Source organism: Orcinus orca, chromosome 13, assembly GCF_937001465.1.
Source record: "Orcinus orca chromosome 13, mOrcOrc1.1, whole genome shotgun sequence".
Taxonomy (NCBI): Eukaryota; Metazoa; Chordata; class Mammalia; order Artiodactyla; family Delphinidae; genus Orcinus; species Orcinus orca.
In genome coordinates, this window is record NC_064571.1 from 55342635 (window position 1) to 55364548 (window position 21914).

The 21914-nt window shown below is 47.1% G+C and overlaps 1 long non-coding RNA gene across 6 annotated transcripts in view; it reads right to left on the bottom strand.

The window, feature by feature from the left end:
- Positions 1 to 20190, bottom strand: part of LOC117199468 (uncharacterized) — a 65766-nt gene extending 45576 nt beyond the window's left edge. For 5 of the 6 annotated variants that reach the window (XR_007470882.1, XR_007470881.1, XR_007470878.1 and 2 more), the window contains exons 1-2: positions 19382 to 20190; positions 17627 to 17777 (exon numbers count right to left, since the gene is read on the bottom strand). This is a non-coding gene — a long non-coding RNA (uncharacterized LOC117199468). The remainder of the gene's footprint in view (positions 1 to 17626; positions 17778 to 19381) is intronic. The other variant, XR_007470879.1, reaches the window with a different exon arrangement.
- Positions 20191 to 21914: the final 1724 nt, after the last annotated feature.

Here is a 21914-nt window from a genome sequence, read left to right on the forward strand (position 1 = left end):
GTCGAGCTTTTGTGCATCCGTTGTCCTGTCTGAAAGGCTCAGTTAGGTATTGTTGCAAAAAAAGTCTGCATCCACATTTGTTCCCCTCTAATTCATACTCGGCATTGTGAAGTTTTGCTATTCAGGGGCTGATTGGACAACAGCCCTGACAAGGGCCAAGCGATTAGTCTCTCAGCATGGGCTGGGCTTCTCGGTATAAACCTAGGGATGGGGCTGGAATTCACTGGGGCATTCAACTTCCTCTCGGGGCCTTCCTGAGAGGCCGTGCCTCCTTTGCTGCAGGTAATGCATTCCTTCAGACCCGGGAAACCGAATCCTCGTAATTAGCGTGCCCAGAACGGGGCATGCCGCCCCCTCCCTGCCAGTCGGCCCTTGGGGGCCCTGCAGCTTTCTAAGGAGCTCAGCCCCTGAAATGCTCCGGCCTCGTCGAATTGAAAACTTTCTCGGGCGGCTCGGTGGGCCTGAAAATCTGCACGCAGAGGAGGGGAACCGAGGGAGGGCCGCGATCGGCGCCACTTAACCCCTGGCTCGCCGACCCGCGCGCAGGACACACCGCCCGCAGCCCCGCGCTGGGGCCGCCACGTCGGAGCTCGGCGCTGCACCCCGCGGCTGAGCGCGTCGCTAAGTGTACAGATGTCAGTCTGGTGTTTTACATGTCAGTAACTTGAATTCATTTACATTTATTTTCCTATTGTTTTATATCATTTTATGACAATGTGCTGCATAATATAATTTAAATCTTTAATGTACAACTAATTCTCTACCATTAATTTGTCAACATGATTACTGGATATGCCACCCGGCGAAGCAGGATGACTTGAAATATGGATAAGACATTCCTGTATTTTTTCACGAAGGTTTACATTGGAAATGACAAAAATTTACGGAGGGTTTTTTTCTTGGACTGTCTGTAATCTAATGAAAACTACAATTTCACTGTGATTCCCACTTAAACTGAGGAATTCCAGATATCAGTGGGGAATAAGACACACACACACACACACACACACACACACACACACACACACAGCCTCCTTCTAGGAGAAATAACTGAGGCAGCGCGGGGTTCTGAGCAGTGGTCCAGCCCTTTGGCAGAGAAGGTTCCCCACAGGCCCGGTCGGGGCGCAGCCGGACGCCCTGCCCTGGGTGGTTTGCTCCAAGGGGTGGGAGAGAAAGAAAGCGGGAGCCGGGGCCCGGGGCGCGTTCCCGGGGCATCTGCAGGCACCGACAGCGTTGGGGAACAAACAAGAGGAAAGGGTGGTACCCGTGGGCATAGTGTTGCTGGGCTGCCCTCACTTCAGGACCCCCCCAAACTTCCCCCAAACCCCAGCCTCCTTCTTTCGCCGGCTGTCGGAGCCCAGCTTGAAAAAACTGGTCCTTCCCTCCACGCCCCAGGAGGACGGTGCCCTGCAGCCACCAGCCAAATGATAACACCCAAACGTCTGCACCATTAAAATTAAAAAAGCAGCAGCAGTACCCCAAACCTTATTAAACATTCAAATAGAAAAATTAAGATATTCTGGGCAAAAGAAGTGTTTAGACAAAGGCTGTCTGCTTCAATTTCCCCGTTAAGCCGGGAACAGGCTGCTCGGAGAGAGAGTGACGGTGGATTCCATAAATTAACAGAAAATCCCTCTTCTCCGGAGCCCAAGTTATCTCTCCGTTGCCTGCAGCCCTGATTTAGAATGGCAGCCGGCTTGTTTACCGGTTTAATTAATGCTCCTTTTCAAGTAGGGAGGAGGGGAAGGGAAATGAAGTGACTTGGTGATAAACAGGTGTAGCCGGCCTGCAGCGAGCTCACGGGGCCGGTGGCAGCCTCGTCAGGCTTGACTGGGCATGACCCCGCCAGCGAAAAAGGTAGATGGCCCAGTTGGAAGCGCAGTAGGTGAGCATTATTTTAACTGCAAGCCTGTGATTGGAATGGCTTAAAGGGAAAATCAGCACTTGGGTTTTTCTTCTTCCTCCAGAATGCATTCTGATTCTTTCCTGTTGCTGAGCGGAGGAGAAACAGACCTTGACGATATAGGTCACAGGTCTTTTTACTCCTCTTCCTCAGGCTTCACCTCCAAATGTAAGGAAAGAGCCAGTTAAGGAGGAAACCTGGCTCCTGCAGCTCGCTGGGGACCGGCTTTCTGCTCTGAAAAAAAAACTCCTTGGGCATTCTGTATTTACTTATTTCAGCTTTTAATTCCAAGAGCCTAATATCTAGGATTGGACTGTCCACCGCCTACGTGTTTCTGTGACCTTACAGATAACAGGGAAGCTTGGATGGAAAATGAAATTCAAGCGCCAGCTAATTTTAAAAACATAACTAAAAACTCATTCCCAAGGGGGGGAAATGGCAGTTTCTGTAAGCACAGGCTGAACATGTTTTTAAATTAATAACTAGCCCTGGTATTTGCTAAATGATGGCTGTATCGGGGGGAAAAATTTAGTCATTTAAAACAGCAGGTGCCCAAGGTGAGAATATATGTTTCATGACTTAAAGTCACCTGTCTGCTTTGCCTGCTACCTTTCTCCAAGCCAGCATCCTGGAGAAACAAGTAAAAGCAGAAGCTGGGTCTGTCAGCCATGCTGGCCTTCTGGAGAAAAAAGCTTTTTCTTTTTCTTTTTTTTTTACACTACTATATTTATCGAGTGCCTTCTGATACGTCCACGTGTTATTGGCAATTCTGACTGCTTCCCTACGAGGTGGTAATCCTTATCCCCATTTTTAAGAGGGGTTTAAAGAATTTTAAGTGATTTTTCCCAAGGTCACAGAGCTAGTCAAGTGGCAGAATGGGGATGAGAACCAGGGTCTGTCTCATTCCAGAGCCCTCTCCTTTTTCACCCTCTGTGAGGTAGCAATGACCCTGAACACCCACAGTCACGTGGAGATAGGGGTTCCAGTCTCCATAAAGGTAGGTTATGTCCTAGCTTACAGGAGAGGAGATCCTTCTGCCATCTGGAAAATTCCAGGTTTGGAACCCAACACATGTATAAGCACAAAGTACTTTGCAGGATACAGAGAGATTTCTTTCTGGAAAGATTTCTAGACTGGGAGTTGGGATCTTCCTGTTTCATTGCCGGTTCCACTACCCATTAACGTATGACCTTGAGCAAGTCACCTACTTAACACTGAGTAAAGGTTCCTCAACTCTGATTGGGCACATTACCTACCTATCCTGCTTGCCTCACAGTGTGGGGTGGGGACAAAATGAGCTGATATGAATTCAAACGCATTGATCCCTGTGGAGAGCTGTTCCAATGCACACAGTTTTATGACTGACTTCCCAGAGTTATGAGGTCCTATTAAGTCTACATGTCCATGTGTTTTGAAAGGAGTGAATTACTATACAAGTGGGGGAATTTTTCATCTTATTAAAAAGCCCTTACATCCTAATTTCTAAACACGAAAATCCTGGCTATATTAACAATGGTGCTAAAAGTTCTAATGCAACCTAAATTCTAAATCATAGACTTTTGATGGAAAAGACCATTTGTTATAATAATAAAATTATATTAATTGTGGCTGATGTCAGTTACTATACGCCAGACAGGGCTCTAAGCATCTGACATGCACCAGTTTGTCCTCACTATAACTCTGTGAGATAGGTACTATTATTACCATACCCATTTTACAGATGAGAAAACTGAGACACAAGGCAGTTTGGTCACATAATTCCCAAACCGCAGAGAACTATCATTTGAACCCAGACAAACCGGCACGGGAGTTCACACACTTAATCACTGTTATATGTTTACAAACATATATATTTTTCATGAAAGAGTGTCTGTATTATTCCTACCTCCCCGACCCACAATTTAAGATGAGGAAAGTGAAGCTCAGAGAGGTTAAATGATTTGCCCATCATCACACATTTGTTTCAAGGCAGAGCTAGAAGCAGAGCTCAGATCTCTTTAAGTCGAGTGGTGGTTCTATTTATGACAATTGCTACTCACTTCACCCTGGCTTCAACTCTCTCTGGAGAGACAGACTGCCTGGTTTAAATATTGACTGTGCCAGCCCAGGCAAGCTCTGTAACCTCTCTAAGATAATAGTGCTCACCTGATTGTTTGGCAGATTAAATGAAATAAGGCACGAAAGTATTTAGTACAGTTCCTAGCATATAATAAATGCTCGATAAACCCTCCTCAAATTTAAAATGCAGGATCCAGGAAGAGAAGCAACAACAGTGGGGCAGGGGCCGACGTGGGTGTGGCTGTCCCTATGCAGTGAGTTGGCCCAGGCTAAGTCAAAGGAAGAGACAAGCATGGCTGGGAAGAGGGGCAGGGGCCAACTTGGGTGTGGCTGTCCCTATGCAGTGAGTTGGCCCAGGCTAAGTCGAAGGAAGAGACAAGCATGGCTGGGAAGAGGGGCAGAACCCTCCAGTTGGGGAGGATCTTCTGCAGTGAGTCCTGAGGAGCTGGGCCATTGAAATCATTGGGCAGCCTGAGGGACACGGGAGGTATTGACTGAGAAGACAGAGAAAGAGGAAAGGGCACAACTAGGAGGGCTGGGGGGAAGCAGGCTGGGAGGGCCAGAATGAGAAAAGTGGCTGCCTCAGCTTTCAGCCCATCGTGGATGGGTCTTCTTCACAGTGTCATCCCTAGAGACCTCAGCAATGGTTGTTTCAGCCCCATGGGGAGAATAAAGGACGGGGGTGGCATGAGATGGAATGCTGGGGGGGGACCACAAAATGCCTGGCTGACAGGAAACTGTCGGAAGAAGAGAGACACTGGGAGAGGCATGTGCTTGTGGGGTCGGGGGAGAAAACCTAGCTGAGGAAGGGGAGAGTCCAGCATCCAGGGGAAGGGAGAGTGGCTGACGGGGGAGCTGGGACCGTTACAGTGGGAGGCAGCTGCCTGTCAGGTTGCCTGGCCCCAGGTCCTGGCTCTTTGGCTGCAGACAGTGGCAGGCTTAGGCGGTGTTCAGGCCTCTGGTTTGGGGTCCTGCGGCAAAGGTTATGGGGAAGATGCTGTGGCCCCAGGCACGAGTTCCCTGCTGTGCTGGCTCTTTCCCCAGACGGAAGGACAGGAGCTGCAGTGATCTGAACCACCAGGGGCCCTATCCTGTGATTCAGTCTTCAGGGATTGGCTAGAAAGCTCTCCGGTACTGTTGAAGCAGCGGTGTATTCCCCACCTGTGGTTTCTACCTCCTTAGCTTAGGGAATTTCCAGCTAAAGGGTCTTGAAATTTAGGAGATATATTACATCTGATTTTGGAAAAATATGTGAGGAACTTGAAGTGGGGAAAATGTCTGTTCTCTTATTCCTGCCACCCCGTGAAGGTGTGACAAATGGCAGATGTTCAACAGCTGTACATTGAAAAAATGAGCCAAGGGGATACTTTTATTGAGCACTCCGAAAGGTAACATGTTTTGCAAGCCACGAGGAAGGTGGCTTTACCTGTGCCACCTAAACTCAGGAGAGGGGAAAGATCCTCTCTCCAAGTCAAAGGCCTCTATGGACCTTTGTCCTTTTCTATTTCCTCATCAGCAAAATTTCCCAACAGCCTGACTGGGGTAATAAAGGGATCAAAAGAGTTATTTGACGTAAATGTATACCAGACGTGTTAAATAAGTCTAAGGTAGTATTACCTTGTCTATTGAGAGAGCAAGGAATGTTAAGTGAGGAATTTCATTAAAATCTCAAGCATATGCTAAAGAGTGATGAACTCCCAAGGGCCTATCACCCAGGTTCAACCATTATCAATTTATAGCCAGTATTGTTTCACCCTTCCTCACTCCCCTCCCCCCAACCCCACACTGGATTATACTGAGTAAAATCCCACGTATCATATCATTTCAGCTCTAAATATTTCAGAATATATTTCTAAAAGATAAAGCCTCTTTAAAAAACGTAACCATATTCCATTATCCCATGAAAAAATTGATAGTAGTTTCTTAATATCATCAAATACTGAGCCAAAGTTTAATTTCCTCATTTGTCTTGTAAGTGGATTTTACAGATGGTTTCGCAAATCAGGATCCAAACAAGGTCAACACCTTGCATTTAGTTAACAGGGGAGGAACCTCTCCTGAGGATTTAACCTTGTCCTCTCAGTCTGCCAAGGCCTGGAGACTTCTGGCCAAGGTTTGCCTAGACAACCAGAGCAGTGGTTCACAACTGTCTTTTTTTTTTTTTTAATTAAAAAAATTTTTTTAACATCTTTATTAGAGTCCCAACTGTCTTTTGACCATTGATTCATCTCTTTGAAAGGGTTCTTGGGCATTTAACAATGGACCAAGTAGCCCATCTAAGGTTTAGGGACCCAAGAAAAAGGAATGCTTCTTCGGGTACATTTGGAGGTGCTGGGGGGACAGATGTCTGCTCCTGTGCTAAGCTACAGTTCAAAACAGAGACTTTAAAAGCAAGCCCTGGCATTCCTGTTTCTTCCTTTTCCAAATCCCACCCCTCCTCCCTAAGGCCCACCTTCATCATGGTCCTGCCAGGCCTTAGTCTTTTCCCTCAGCTGAGCTCCTGTAACATTTAGGACCTACCATGTTTTTTCATCATTTGGCTTCTAGAAATGGAAGCCAACCTCCCTTGGAGGGTTAGCTGTTTTGCACACAATATATATCTTGCCTCTTCAACTAAATTCCAAGTTCCTAAAGCTCAGGGACCCATAGCATCTGGCCATACTTGGCCCAAGTACCCAAGGCCTGTAGGTGTCTGACAGGTTTAAAACACCAATATCTACAATATTTACAATATGAATATCTCAAACCAATATTCTTTAAATACTTGATTAAAATTTATCCAGTGGGATAGAACAGCACTGATTTGCTATTAAGAAAATTACATGCCTCTTCCTATATATTCAAAATAAGGAATTGATTTACTGCGTGCACTGAACACGTCTGAAATATTTTTTTATTCTTATCAAAATAATGCACGCATATGGTTACAAATCAAATGTTACACATGGGCTCATGATAGAAATGCTCCAGCTTCTCCCACTGTCAGTCCACCGCTCAGAGGCAACACCTCTTTGAGCTGTCTGGTTTTTAGTTCTCCCAATGGATCTAGGATTGCCAGATTGAGAGGGAAAAAAGTACAGGATGCCGCCTCAAATTTGTATTTCAGATAAAACATGAATTAATAGCTCCAAACATTTCATAATATTGTATTTTTTCTGACCTTAGGTGGCTTCCCCCATATAATGTGTAGAGTTATATACAACGTAACTCTAACGTATTTATATCTCTATATCTTCCTTTACCAACTTGTTAGAATTGGTGGAATTCCGAGTGTGAAAGAATTTCAATGTTCAATATTTATATTCTATTCCATTTTTCTACTGTTTGCCTTTGTAACTTCAACAAAATGCTTAAACCTGTATTTATTGATCCATCATCTTTCAAGAGCACGTCTTGACTGTCTACTTTTAAATTAAGAGATTGTTACTGATTTCCTATCCTTTCCTCTATTTCTTCTTTCTTTTTCCAAGTCCCATCTTCTGCCACGATACTCGTACTTTCACATTAACAAGGCTGTTGAAATTTATATTCTGTCCTACTACACAACCTAGTCTTCTAAGCTTTATCTAAAGGTTGACTCTTAAGATGGGAAATGGATCGTATTTTCTCTATTGTTATTATGTAGCTTTATGTAAATATAGTAATAACACTAGGACTACACTTACTGCTCTTCAACTCACTGTCGTGACCCCTGAGCCTCTCCAAGGAGAATGTGCCCAGCACCATATCAAAGGGAGTCTCATTCCTTACACTTTGTCATTTTCTTCATATCATGTCACTTTTAGTTTGCTTCATATTCAGATCTTGACTTTTTTTTAACCAATGTTCCCCTGGAGTTTCCAGTTGCCTATCTTTTTTCTTGCATTATCACATTCTTATTTTAAATCTATCAGTTATATTCTCTAATCTATTTTTTTATACCTCTATTGCAGTATAATTGCTTTACAATGTTGTGTTAGTTTCTGCTGTACAACAAAGTGAATCAGCTATATGTATACATATTTCCCCCTTTTCCCCTCCCTTTTGAGCTTCCCTTCCACCCTCCCTATCCCACCCCTCTAGGTCGTCACAAAGCACGGAGCTGATCTCCCTGTGCTATGCGGCTGCTTCCCACTAGCCATCCCTTTTACATTCGGTAGTGTATATATGTCAGTGCTACCCTCTCACTTCGTCCCAGCTTCTCTCCCTGCCATTACCCGTGTCCTCAAGTCCGTTCTCTACATCTTTATTCCTGCCCTGCCACTAGGTTCATCACTACCGTTTTTTTAGATTCCACATATGTGCGTTAGCATACGGTATTTGTTTTTCTCTTTCTGATTTACTTCACTCTATATGACAGACTCTAGGTCCATCGACCTCATTACAAATAACTCAATTTTGTTCCTTTTTATAGCTGAGTAATATTCCATTTGTATATATTGCCACATCTTCTTTATCCGCTCATCTGTCGATGGACATTTAGGCTGCTTCCATGTCCTGGCTATTGTAAACAGAGCTGCAATGAACATTGTGGTACATGACTCTTTTTGAATTATGGTGTTCTCAGGGTATATGCCCAGTAGTGGGATTGCTGGGTCATATGGTAATTCTATTTTTAGTTTTGTAAGGAACCTCCATACTGTTCTCCATAGTGGCTGTATCAATTTACATTCCCACCAACAGTGCAGGAGGGTTCCCTTTTCTCCACACCTTCTCCAGTATTTATTGTTTGGAGATTTTTTTGATGATGGCCATTCTGACCAGTGTGAGGTGATACCTCATCTCTAATCTATTGAGAACTGCCTTTGCCCTCTTCCTCGGAGTCCTCTGGGATCCTGCTCCAATGTGGGTTGTTGCTGTCCAGACTGCTGTGCACCTGACATCTGGAAACTTCTCTTTACTGCTCTTGTAGGTTACATCCCAGCTTTTCTTCTTTCTTCTATCTTAGGTCCTAGTGTTACTGAAGTCTAGCCTCAAGTAACTTCCTAAGAAGGGGCACATTGGAAACAAACTTTATGTATTCTTATTTTTCTGAAAACCATATGTCATCCTCCACTTGACTGAGAGTTTGCATGTAGGATCCTAAATTGAAAACAATTTTCCCTCAGAAATTTAAAGACATGACTCCATTATCTTCTGGCGCCTAGTGTTGCTGAGGAGAAGTCTGATGCCATTCTTACTGCTCTTCATTTGTAGGTGACCCAATCATTCTCTCTGAGCCTTTTACAACCTACTCTTTATACTCAGAGTTTGAAATTTGGACAGGATGCATCTAGTTGTCCATCTTGTGCAGTCTTGTGGACACAATGACTGACGGCCATTCTGATGTCAGGGCTAGTCTTTCTTCAGCCCAGAGAAATTTTCTTCTGTACTTTCTTTGCTAATTCTCTCCTCTTTAATTTCTGTTTTTTTCTCTCTAGGATTCCTATTAGTTAGATATTGGATTATTCTCCTATGTCTTTTACTTTTCTCTCATATTTTCTTTTTCTGTCTTTCTGCTGAATGCTTTGTGAGATTTCATCCATTTTTTTTAGTCCTTCCACTGAATATTTTATTTCACCAATTGCATTTTTAATTTCCAAGAGCTCATTCGTATTCTCAAAATACTAGTTTTAGAATGTATTATATTTTCAACCCTGAGAATTCTAAAAAAGTTTTAAAGTCATCTTTAGTTTCCTGAATCCTGTTTCCCCAGGAATTAATGAGATTTTTCTGCTTATTTTCATATATTTCCTTAACACTGGTGTTTCTCCTCACGCCACACATATGCCTCCTTGGTTTTCTTTCTTCCTGTCTGTCTGTCTATCTATCTATCTTGGCTGCGCCGGGTCTTAGTTGCGGCATGCATGCAGGATCTAGTTCCCCAACCAGGGATCAAACCCGGGCCTCCTGCATTGGGAGCGCAGAGTCTTACCCACTGGACCACCAGGGAAGTCCCATCCTTGGGTATCTTTTGATGTCAAATACAAAAGAACTACAGATGCACAGATGGAATTACTGTGCAATTGTGCACCCACCTGGCCTGAATGGGCTTCCCTGAAACTTTCTGAGGTTTTGTGGGTGACCTGGCTCCCATCTCCTCTGTTGCCCCTTATTCTGTGTGTGGCTTCCTTCAGCTGGTTCCTCTGATAACTGTTCCCATAATCCTGACATATTCCAGAAATTTGCTTACATCTCTTATATGTTGGTGGCCTCTTCCTCCTCTCTTTAATATAATAAATTTACATCTTTTTGGAATTCTAAAACTTTATCTCAACAAAATTTTGGAAAGATAGGAGGCAAATGTGTATCCTGGGTTCACCATCTTGAACTATAAGGAGATTAAGACACTTTTATTCTTTTAATTTTACTTGTTTATCATTTTAATTGCTCCATCTTTTGGCAGCTTGGTGCCCCTAGGCCAGGAGGCCCACCTGAGGTTTAGGGTCTCCCCAGGAAAGTGCTGCTCCCAGATATTCAGCATCTCATGGCCCTCACTCTTACCATGGTCCACATAAACCAGAGCCTGGTTTCCCCAGATTTCTTCCTGTACTGTACAGGTTTGAGGTGCCCAGGAGATAGAATGAGGACAGCCCCTCCTTGGGCACACCATCCTCTCCCCTCACCACAGGGCCTGAGAGGTTCTACAAGCTCTACAACACCACAGGCTCCCTTTCGTCCTTCCTTCCACCTGCTCCCACCCCCAGCCTGCCTTTGCCCTTAGGTAACCTTCAGATCTCAGCTCCAGCACCATTTCCTCAGAAAGCCTTCCCAGTTCCCCTTGACTTGTCAAATTCCTCCATCATGTGGGCTCATGGAACAATTTCTCTCCCCTTTACAGCACTTATCTCAGTTTGTAATATTTCTGGAGAAAGCCATGTCTGTTTTCTGTTCACCTTGATGCCCTAAGCACTTGAGCATAGAACTGGCATATAGCAGGTGCTCAAGAAAACTCTCTTGAGCAAATGGATTATCATGAAGCTAGCCCCAGAAGAAACGTCCCTTCAGCTAACTGAAAAATAACCCACAGGGTGACCGGAGTGCAACACCACATGTGGTCCACCTCAGAGGTCTGATAACTGACTCGGCCCTCGTCAGCATTGCCCAAGGCCTGAATCACAGGCTTCCACGGGCTTTCGTCTGAAGCCTCAGCTCTGCTCGTGGAGAGAGGTCAGGGAGGCAGATTCCGATGCAGCCCTTAGGGCTTGAGGCTCACATGGCCTTCTGACCACCCCAGCCTTGACCAGACAAAGTCGTGACTCATCTCCAGACAGGTCCCTGAAGCCTGGAAGGAGGGCAAACAGCCACCTCACCCAAAGGGCCAGGAGGAACTTTCTTAATTGAAGCCACAGCCCCCAGGGGGGTGGGCCAGAGGCTGCCCAGAACCAATGGCGACACCCCTGGTTGGGAACAAGAGAACCCCACGCCCCAGCTACCTTTTCGGCCCTGGCTTCCCAGCGGTGAGGCTCTTATTAAATTTGGGATTACCATGTGTAAAGCGCAGTCTGAATTTTGTTTGCTCTGTCATGTAACTTGCCTTTCCAAACACTCAGTCAGAGCTGCAGTTAATCCACTGACCGTGGGCTTAACTGGCAGGTGGCCAGGAGGCCCCACCAAATTCCTCCGGACCTTTTGTTACCTGGCCTAGAAGGGAGAGACCCCTTGTTTGGGAAGTGTTTCTCCTCCCCCTGACCATTTTCTGTATTAAGAGTCTTTTGTCACCATAATGCTGAAGCAGGGGATTATGATGGGTAGGCTGTCACCCAGATTGTTTCCTCCAGAGGATGAGGGGAAAGGTTTGCGGGCCGGCCTAATGAAACCTTTATTTGGGGGACAATGCCTTTCCATTCAATTGAAGTTCAAGCCTCAACAATGCCTTCGAACAAACCCCATTTGAATATTTAATTTGGGATGGAAGGAGCTGAGTAAACCCCTCTCTTGCCTCAGCCCCTTTCTGGAGACCCCCTTGCAGCAAAACCTGGGTTAGAAACTTGAGCTGTTGAGGTCAGGGTGCTGCTGCCACCAACAAAGGTGGAAAAATCTAAATCTAACACGCAACTGACATCCAAGAATGTTGTTTACTCCGAACTTAAAAACACACAAACAAAAATTCCAGGAAGGGAACGCTGGTCAGATGAATGACCAACTAAAACCTGTCCGTCCTGAGCCTTGCAAGAAACAGAGACCTCTGGGATGAGCGCCCTGCCCACCCCAAGTATGCAGGACCCACGACTGAGACCAAAGGTCCTCGGAGGATAGCGTGCTACCTCAAACCCCACCCAAGTTCCTCCTTCTTCGCTTCTTCACAGAGAATCTCTAAGAGAGAGAAATGTCTAACTAGGCTCAATTATTTTAATGGCTGCGGTGATGTCTAAAGCACTTTAAGGGAATGGAAGTTTCTCTACCCTCCTGCTCTACTTGGCAACCAGGCAGCGAGGCAACAGGCACCTGAGAGACGGAGTTGTGTGGGGGCTCCTCTGTGCTGAGAGTCAGAATTACCCTAGAATAATTTCTCTGTGGATCATCTGTACAATTTTCTTATCCGTACTCACAGCACATCTGCTAACTCTTGGTCTCCTTTTCACTTCTTGCTTCCTGGGGAGGACGACCCATCCTTTGTTCTGTCCTCCCAGAGAGGCTCATCAATGCTAACAAGGTTATGTGCTGGCTCTTTCCTCCTCTCTCCGGTTTTCCTTCATTTTCATCATCTTTGCCTATAGCGGGGATGCTCGGAAGCAGCTGCATCACACCGGGAGGGGGTGAATCCTCACACTGGCATACTCGATCTCTCCGTCAAGGGTCTGGTTTCTGCCCTGCCAGTGGGGAAGGGAAGGGAACCCAGAGCAGGATGTTCCTGGCCTTTGCTGACCTGGTGGCCCTTGAGCTTAACCTCAGCCCAGTTGAGCGGGAGAAGCTGCCGGGGCCACAGTGCTCGACACCATCTAACCAAGTTCCCAACGTGCATCCCAGGGGTGAGCCATCAAGTCCCAAAGCAAAGGAAGCATTTAAAGTGATTTTAGAGACCGGCCACCAGGACCACACAACCATCGGCTACCACTTGGGGTCCTGGGAGCCAGAGCCTAAAATCCAAGAATAGCTCCTTCTCAGGCAGGCCCTGTGTGTATGGGCGCATGCATGTGCACACGCACGCACACGCACACACACACACACGCGTGGGAGGCAGGGCATAAAGGTCTGGCACGCAACTTTCGGTGGGCGGTGGACCCCCAATCTCTCTGTAGTGGGGGCCCAGAGGTGTCCGCATCTGGTGCAGCGGATGGTCTGGCACCTGGCCAAATCATGGACACCACAGCCATGGAGCTCAGGGCCCCTTGCTCAGATCCAGCTTCCAACTGTTGATTTGCTTCTACAACTCTACAGTCTAACAAGCAGGCACTGGCAATGCCACCCTTCTTTTCCTTTGCGTGCAAATTAACCTGTGAGCCTTCCTTCTAGGTGGGCTTTTCCTCTGGGCAAGGCGATCCCAGGCAGAGTGGCCGGGGTTCCTCTGGGCACATCATTTCCTCAGAGGTAATGGTACGAGGGCAGGCAGCCAGCTGCCCTCTCCTTGATTTCATCTCTCTGAGCCTCACTCTCCTCGTGTGTAACAAGGGGGATGATGACAGCAACAATGTCAGAGGACTGTTGTGAAGCTAAAATGAGATAATACATGTAAAGCCCTTAACAAAAGGCCTGGCACACAGTAAGCACTCAGTGAATGTGAGCTGCTGCTACTATTTCCCTTTGGGTCCTTCCAGTCCTCATTTGGGGCTGTCCTTTAGTCCCACAATTGTAGGAAATATGATCTCCACGGACACCTTTCAGAGGTGTTTGCTGGGAGGTTTGTGACTATTCTGCCAGTCCCTGAATGCAGCCTACAAAAGAGGGTCGAGATGGGGCCAGAGAGATGTCCTGGGCTGGCTCTCGTCCAGCCTCCTTTCTCCCGCCTTCCTGTCCATCACCTACTGCGTGCCAGGTGCTAGGATGCCTCATGAATGAGGCACAGCCCCTGCTCTCGTGGGTCAGTGCGCTGGTTCTCAAGGTCTCAGGGCCCATCAGAAGGGCCAGGCTCATGTCTCAGAGCCCTAGGCGAGGTCCTGCACTCGGCCCACACACACAAGGACAGACCTAGGACTCTGCTTCCATAGGTGTGCCCACCAGTAGGAATGTTTTCACACCAGCTCCTTGGAAATGTCCCATCAGGTCAGCAGTCCTGATGGCCCCCGCTGCTCCTGGACGAAGTCCAGCCCTCTAGGCTAAACAGGTGATCCTTCCTCACTATCCAGCCTCAGGTGGCTCCCTGTGTTCTCCCCTCACTTGTCACCTCCTACCTGTCTATTACAGCTTCTCATGGGCCTCCGACTTTCTCTCCTAAATACCCCGCCCACCCCCCGTACCGATACTCCTTGCAGCAGCCAGAGTGAGCTTCTAAACAGAGAAGTCAAGGCCATGTCACTCCTCTGGTGGCTTTCCACTGAAATAAAATCCGGCTTCCTCTCCATGGCCTACAAGGCCCTGCACACTCCTCGCCTCATACTCTGCTCACCCACCACGCTCCACAAACCTGGGTTCTGCAGATATGCTCCTACCTCAGGGCCTTTGCACTTGCTGTTACCTCTGCTTGGAATGCTGTTCCTTTCAGTCTCCAAAGGTTGGCTTTTTCATTTAGGTTTCAACTAAAGCGCTGCCTCCTTCAAGAGAGCTTCCTTGACCTTGTATCTAAAGGAGGCCTAGTCACTTCCTAAAATATCGACTCATTTTATTGTCTTCACCACATCTCTCCTGATTTGAACCAGTCTGATCCGTGCACTCGTAGCTTGCCTCTCTCCCTCCATCAAATGCCACTTAGTGAGATCACGGAACTTGTCGCTCTAGTTCACGGCTCTCCCCTGAGCGCCTGGCACCTGTTAGGCTTCGATAAAAGTCTGTGGGATGAGTGAATGAATGACTCTTTACCTCATTTAACCCGCACTCCTGCCAAGTCCACATTTCCTGAAATCTTCATGAGCTTCATTCCCCTGGTAGGGCCTTTCCTCCTCCTGCCAGAACAGTCATGGCCTAATGCAAACCCTGCCTCCTCTTTCAGAAGGTACTTGCTTTTCCTGTCGATCTCTAACAACCCTTGGCCAGTCCTTTTCCATGCATCTGTCTCATATGAGGACGCGCTCTGTCTCCCCTCTGAGTTCATGAGCACTGTGTGGGCAGGGACATCACCTGCCTTGTGCTCATATTCCCATGCATGGGGAGGACGCGCCATCAGGTGTGTGCACTGTTGAATCAGGATGGCCCTCCTGGCCCAGGTAACCTTGTGAGGCTGACGAGTGGTTTCCAACACTTGGATTCCCCCACTTCTGCTCTTTTCCCCAGGTCTTGGGCCCCTTTACTTCCTCTAGGTTCCCTGTGTCCTCTCCACACTGCCTGCTTTATATCTCCACCCTCACTCAGGCCTGGCCTCAGATCTTTCACGCCAAGGACCAAGAGAGCATCACCTCTCCCAGAGGAGCCTCATTTTGACAGTAACCCCTGCCTTGAGCTAAGGGGAAGGTGGTCTGTTGGTGGAATTTCAGTATCAGTGACACATTTCTTTCCCACCCAAAGGCTTTCCTGTGCTCCTTAAATCTTGCCTCATAGGCGATTACTTGCTCTGCACCTGTGGAGCTCAGTGGGGCCTCAGGACCAGGACAGAGGCCAGTGTCTGACCTCCTTGGGTCTTTCCCTGAATAGCCCCAAGCGTGCCGGAGGCCCAGGAAAACAGTATGAACGAAAGGCTGGGGGTTATAGCCACAAATAGAAATAGATTCCTTATCCTGCAGCCCCGTCCTATCTAGCTACTGTCACCTCTCACTCTGAGAGAATAAGAGGATGTCAGGCAGGGCCAATCTGGGGGGCCAGGAAGGCATCAGGATATGAAGACCCCCCATTCCCAGGTGCCCATAAATGTGCAGAGCCTGAAGCTGAAGTAGAGCATGTGGAGATGGCATCCTCTCCATGGCTTGTCCCCTCATAGCTCCACACATCCCATTACGGGGGTGGGGGGCGAGGTAGATTATTAAGGGAAGAGGGCTTACATTTCTAGAGCAGAAGGTTCAGACCTTTAGGTTGACATCTTCACCTGTAATTTTATGAGGAAGCCACCAGCAAATCCTGTTAATTCTATGGTGCACACACACACACACACACACACACACTTTGAATCAGTTTGCTCCTCTTTCCCCCGTTATCACTCATGTCCCTGGTCCACATGGCCGCTGTCTTTCACCAGGACCACCACATTACAGGAGCTCCCTCACTGGAATCGCCACTTCCTCTAAACTACGCCCCATCCAGCATTCAGAGTGATCTTTAAAAAATGTCCCTCTGACTGTGTCGTTCTCATGACTCCAAACCCTTCAATGGCTGCTCATCACACTCCAAATGAAATCCAAACTCACTAAATCCTGCACAGGCTGGCTCTCGCCCATCTCACGTCCCTCCTCACAAGGCCCCAGCAACACTGGCCTCGCTCTCATCCTCGAAGTCCGCAGGCTCTGGGCCACCTCGGGGCATGCTGTCCACATTCCCTCTGCCTGAGCCCCTCTCCCCACTATCGTCTCTTTGCATGACGGCTCCTTCTCACAACTGACACCCCTCAGAGAGGGTTTCTTCCACCGTCCTGTCTGAGGTAGGCCCCTCTATTACTCTCTACCGTAGGACCCTACCTGTTTTTCACTGAATTTACTGCAATTTATAATTATTTTATAAATGCACTGCCACATTTGTTTATTGTTAACAATGCAAGCTCCTTGTGTGGAGAGCAATTTTGTCTTTCTCACTAGGCCCCAGCATGTCACAGGGTCTTATTCAGTATTAGATCCCCAGCAGCTAACAGGGTGACAGCACACAAAAAAACATTTATTAGTGAATAAACATGGAGGTGCTCAGTTCCCCACTGTTCCTCTTCCCCCAAAGTGAGTACCTGAGGCAGCTCCCTAGCATTCAGCCTGGGGCAGAGCAAGGTGAAACATCAAGGTCATTCTAGAACCTCATAGGAGAAAGTCTCCTGAGAAGTACTAAGTATTTTCTAGGGCCACGCTAATGTGGGACAGCTCTCTTGGTAGTATCAGAGAATTCCTATTCCCTGAGGTGATCAAAATCTCTGGCCCTGATTGATAATGGAATGTTTTTATCTTTACTGCTTCAGAATTTAGCATGAAATGGGAAATTAAATTATCTAGTTCAAAGAGGAGGAAACACATGTCCAGAAAGATTAAGTAGTTTGCCTAAAATGACCAGTTTGTTTCTGGGGGGAGCCCAGGCTAGAATCTAGTTATTCTGAGTCCATTGTACTTCCTCCCACAGCCCATTTTCTCTTGTGTCTTCTGCTAGGAGCCTGCAAGTGATCCGCCTTTGCAATAGGCTGGTTTTCTGAAGGGTGAGTGAGGCCTGTGGGACCTGAATCCTATTTTTGTTTTTTTACAGTATTAGTCACTATGTAACTCAATACGTTTTAGGCAATGCATTATCTCAAAAGTTTTGGTACTTCAAGGTACACTTAAGGATGCAGAAAAGTACCTCAGAGAGAAAACATCAAGATTGTATCAGTTATCTATTGCTGTGTAACAAATTGCCCCAAAACTTAGATGCTTGAAACCACCATTTATTAGCTCATGATTCTGTGAGTAGGCCATTTGGGCTGGACTCAACTGGGCAGTTTTTATGCCAACTCACCTGGCTCGCTCACATGCTATAGTCATCAGCTGGGTCTGCCAGAGACTGTTTGGTCCTGGATGCCTTCGCTCACATGGCTGGAATGATGGGGATGAGTGGGCCACACATCTCCGGTGTCTAGCAGGATAGTCTGGGCTTTTTCACATGGTAGCTGGTTCCAAAGGCATCAGAGAGAGCAAACCTCAGTGTGCAAGTGATTTTCAAACCTCTGTTTGTACTCATGTTTACTGACATCTCATTGGCCAAAGTAAGCCAAATCAAGTTCCAGACCAAAGGATGGAGAAATAGACTCCATTTCTTGATGGGAACAGCTGCAAAGTATTGCTGCCATTTTTTTTTTCAATCATAAGGGAAGAGTCAGATAAACTCCTTCAGTATCATATTCATATTGAGATTACTGAAACCACTCTATGGTTTATCTAGTCTGCTGGGGGTGGGGGAGGGAGGCTGTAAGTGTATAGGGAAGAACAAATCTGACTCCATATTAGATCTCTTTCTTTTACTTTAACCTTTGTATTCTATTGCTTTTGCTTCCAGTTAAGAACGTTGCCTATAGCCTGAAATATACCGGCTAGCCCATTCTCAAGGTATACCTTTAAGGGTATAACACTTCTCCATTCATAAAGAGATTAAAAAGTTGCAGAACAGAGAATAACATTTGTCTTGTCCGAGGTTTCCAGGAACATCATGACCTGACCTACAGAGCATTCCTGCACCAAGATTATGACAGCAACAAGTGTGCGACCACCAATCACGCCCCTCCCTCACCTTGCCTTTAAAAATTCTTTGCTGAAACCCTTGGGGGAGTTCAGGTTTTTTTGGGGTATGTTTTCCTTGCATGGCCCCGCAATAAACCTTTCTTTGCTCCAAACTCTGATGTTTCGGTATTGTTCGGCCTCACTGCATGGAGTACATGAACCTGTGTTAGGTAACAAAAGTAGGGGCTAGAAGTAGCCTGGCTGTGAGGTGAGGCCAAAACACTGACAGCCAGGGGAAGGCAGGCTAGAACCCCTTAGATCTCTGTCACCCAGCCTGAAGGTGGTCTCCTGGGGCCTGAAGTGGGCTGAGCAGGAGAAGCTGGGCAGAGAGGAAAGACATGGGGCAACTTGGGAGCTGGGAGCTGCTTCGTTCTGCTCTCTCCTGGCATCCTCAGATGCTGCTCACATAAGTGATTTGGCCGAGAAAAAAGACACAGAGCCTGTGCCTTCCACTCAAAACACAGGCCAATCAGGGCTGTGGCCTCTGCTCCTAAAAATAAAGCCCGTGAAGGAAATGAAGGCTAATGCACCTGGAGGTGAAACCACAGGTCAGGTGGGCAAAGCTTTTAAATGTACCGTCTTCCATGTTGGGGACAGCATAGTGACATTTCCCCCAAGCTCAAGGAGAGCTCGGCCATCAGAAGGCCGATTGCAAATCAAGATCGGGATGGGCTGAGCTCATTTTCTGACCCTGTGTGACAGAAACTGCTCAAGTTCCAAATTTCTCACATCGGTAGCCAGCAAACAATAAAAAAAATGCAATCTAACTGACAAAGCCCTTCTTCTAAATTGTGGAGGCGATTCTCACACAACAAACCAGTATTTTCAGACCCCTCCGCCCCATTCTGCTGGTGGACCTGCCTGGGATGGAGCGGTGACAGTGCCCACCGGGAAGGCGGGGGGGGGGGGGGGGGGGGGGCTTCCAAACGAGGTGAGGGAGGGCCACGGCTCGGAGGCCTTTTTCTTGTAGCTCCAGACAAATTAAAAACCTCCTTACCGGCCATTCATTCGGAGGAAGCCTCTTCCTTCCTCCACAGGGGGTCTGCAGTGTTGGGAGGAGATCGGATTCTGGAAGGCTAGGCCTCCCGGAGCTCTCAAGGAGGGGGAGCCCACAAGAATGGCAAGAGAGAGGCTCGAACCCTGAGGAGATTGGCAGCCAGGGAGTGGGGGCAAAGTGCAGCCCAGGTCACTGGGAAAAAAGAAAACTCAAAGTAAGGGAGTGAGGGAAAGTTCCACTTTCAGCCTCCTTATGAAAGGAGCCTGGGTAGAGAGGGGCGGGAGAGCCCAAAGGAGGGAGAAAAGGGAAGTGAGACCTGGCCGAGAGCAGGAGAGATTCTTGGGGGGTGGGGTGGGCACAGGCTGTTTGAAGGAGCTCGGGCAGGCCAAGGGGCCACCTTTTTCCGAACTTGATTTGGAGAGACCTGGAAGCACATTGCCCAGGACTCCCAAGGAGGGAGGGCAAAATGTCCTATTAAGCGTGGGAAGAATTGATTTCCCAAAGAAAAACAGCACCATTTCCTCCGAATGCCCTCTCCAGTCCTCCTTAATCTGCCCTGGAGGCAGCAGGTGACCTCTGCACGGGCCCCTGGAGGCGCCTTTGTTCTGGGGCATTCTGCAGCCCGCCCTGCCCCCACCCCTTGCACCTGGGCAGCAGCCTCCACATGCACTTGTCCATCCCTGGCTGGCTCGCGGGGAGGGATGGGCGGATGCCTTTGTACGTGCAAAGCCACGAGTCCTCCAACTCTTGTTTTCCCTTCAGCTTGCCACATTGGCTGACGGTTGTCCTGTTCACGCCGACGGCCACAGAAACCTACTCCCAGGAAAAAATAGTTTAGCCTGCAATACTTTACCTGGTAAGACAAGTTTGTCACTGAGCCTACCTAGCGGGCCGACCCTCACTATTTATTCACGGCCAGAGCCCTGCTCTTCAGAAACCCAGCTCAGCCCTAGCATTTCCAGGTGTTCCCTGCTGAGTGCTGAGTCCTAATCCAATCCCTCTGAGGTTTGCTAATTTAATTGTGTAATGGTCCACACCTGAGACATTCCCGTAACTATCTGGAGGACATTACTTAGCTTAAAAGACTAATAAGAGTATTAAGGCAGGGACTTAGACATTGAAAGCGTTTACCATCTCTAAAACCTGAGTCAAGCAGAAGAAAACTGAAGTGGGGGGGGGCGACCTCCAAGTTAGAAAAATCAACAAGAAGTAATTAAAGTTCTTGCTGAGTGAGTCTGAGATACGTATTTAGCCCTTGTAAATTAAATACCCTGGGTTTTTAAAGAGCGATTTCCCCAAACATCTATTATTCACATCAGTAGGACAGACGGTAAGCCACTGTAAGATTTATGGAAACTAAAAGACTTCCTATGCTAAAGGTTAATGAAAGTGTAATTCGAATCATGAAATCTTTACGTGTCGGCTCGGTTTACACCGAGGGCTCATTAAGGATGCTTTTGGTACGGCAGCGGCCCGTGACGTCACAGCGGGTATTTTAAATGGGCGGGGCCAGACTGCCCTGCATGTAATTCTTTAAAAATATAAAAGCCTCCCTCTTTCCTCCTCTGTCTCTCCAGCTGTAACAACTTCACCGACTGCCTTGGTTCCACCCCGAGGATTTCACTGAGAGAACACGTTAGAGGGAATCAGGAAGCAGAGAAAAGGTCACAAATAAGCATCTCAGGAACAATGAAAGCTTTTCTCTGTGCAGCAGTGGGAGAGTTGCTAGAAAAACTGGAAAGGTATTAATCAGAAGTGGCTATAAATCCTCTGGAGTTTTGCTCTTATAAAACTCCTCAGAGAAAGTCTTGAAGGAAATGCAGGTCAAAGCCCAAAAAAGCTCTTGATCAGAGATTGCTGGAGGAAAATCTTCCCAGACGCCGTTTAATAGGCAGCAATCACCCCAGGAGTGGGGAAGCCAAGTACGCTTGAAACATGGTTGCAATTCCTAATAGGTCTTGTCACACTTAAGGCACTGCAAGCTCCATCCAACGAACAGCTGAAGCTAGCTGGCGATTCATAAAGCCAACAGTTTAAAGTTTATTATGATGAAAGCACTTAATGACAGCCATCGCTAGGGGCCCATCATTTATAAAGCTGTGCTGAGTATTAGGCATGTAGCATGACCACCAATTTTATGTCACAATTGCTACCATAAAATGACCTTTGGTGATTTTTGCTGCATGTGGTGGACAGCTCTTCCTTCACATTAGTGCTCTGTGGCTTTCTTTGCAGACTATTATGCTGTCTAAAGCTTATTTGGCACTGTCGTGAGCCTCAACCCTTGTTATTACCCCGAAGGCCTGTCTAAAAAAAAAAAAAATCTCATGCTCTATTACGCCACTCCAATAATTTACAGTTCTTACCAGCCTTGGTCTGTGTAATATTTTAATGCAAATATGCTTTACCACTGCATTTTATTTAAAAAGAAAAGAAAAGTTCCCATGCCTCTGGCTAGGGCAATATCCATTTGGTGGGAGTTCACTGAAATCAGCCTCTTATTCCCTGGTCAGGTCTCACTGAATGTGTACTC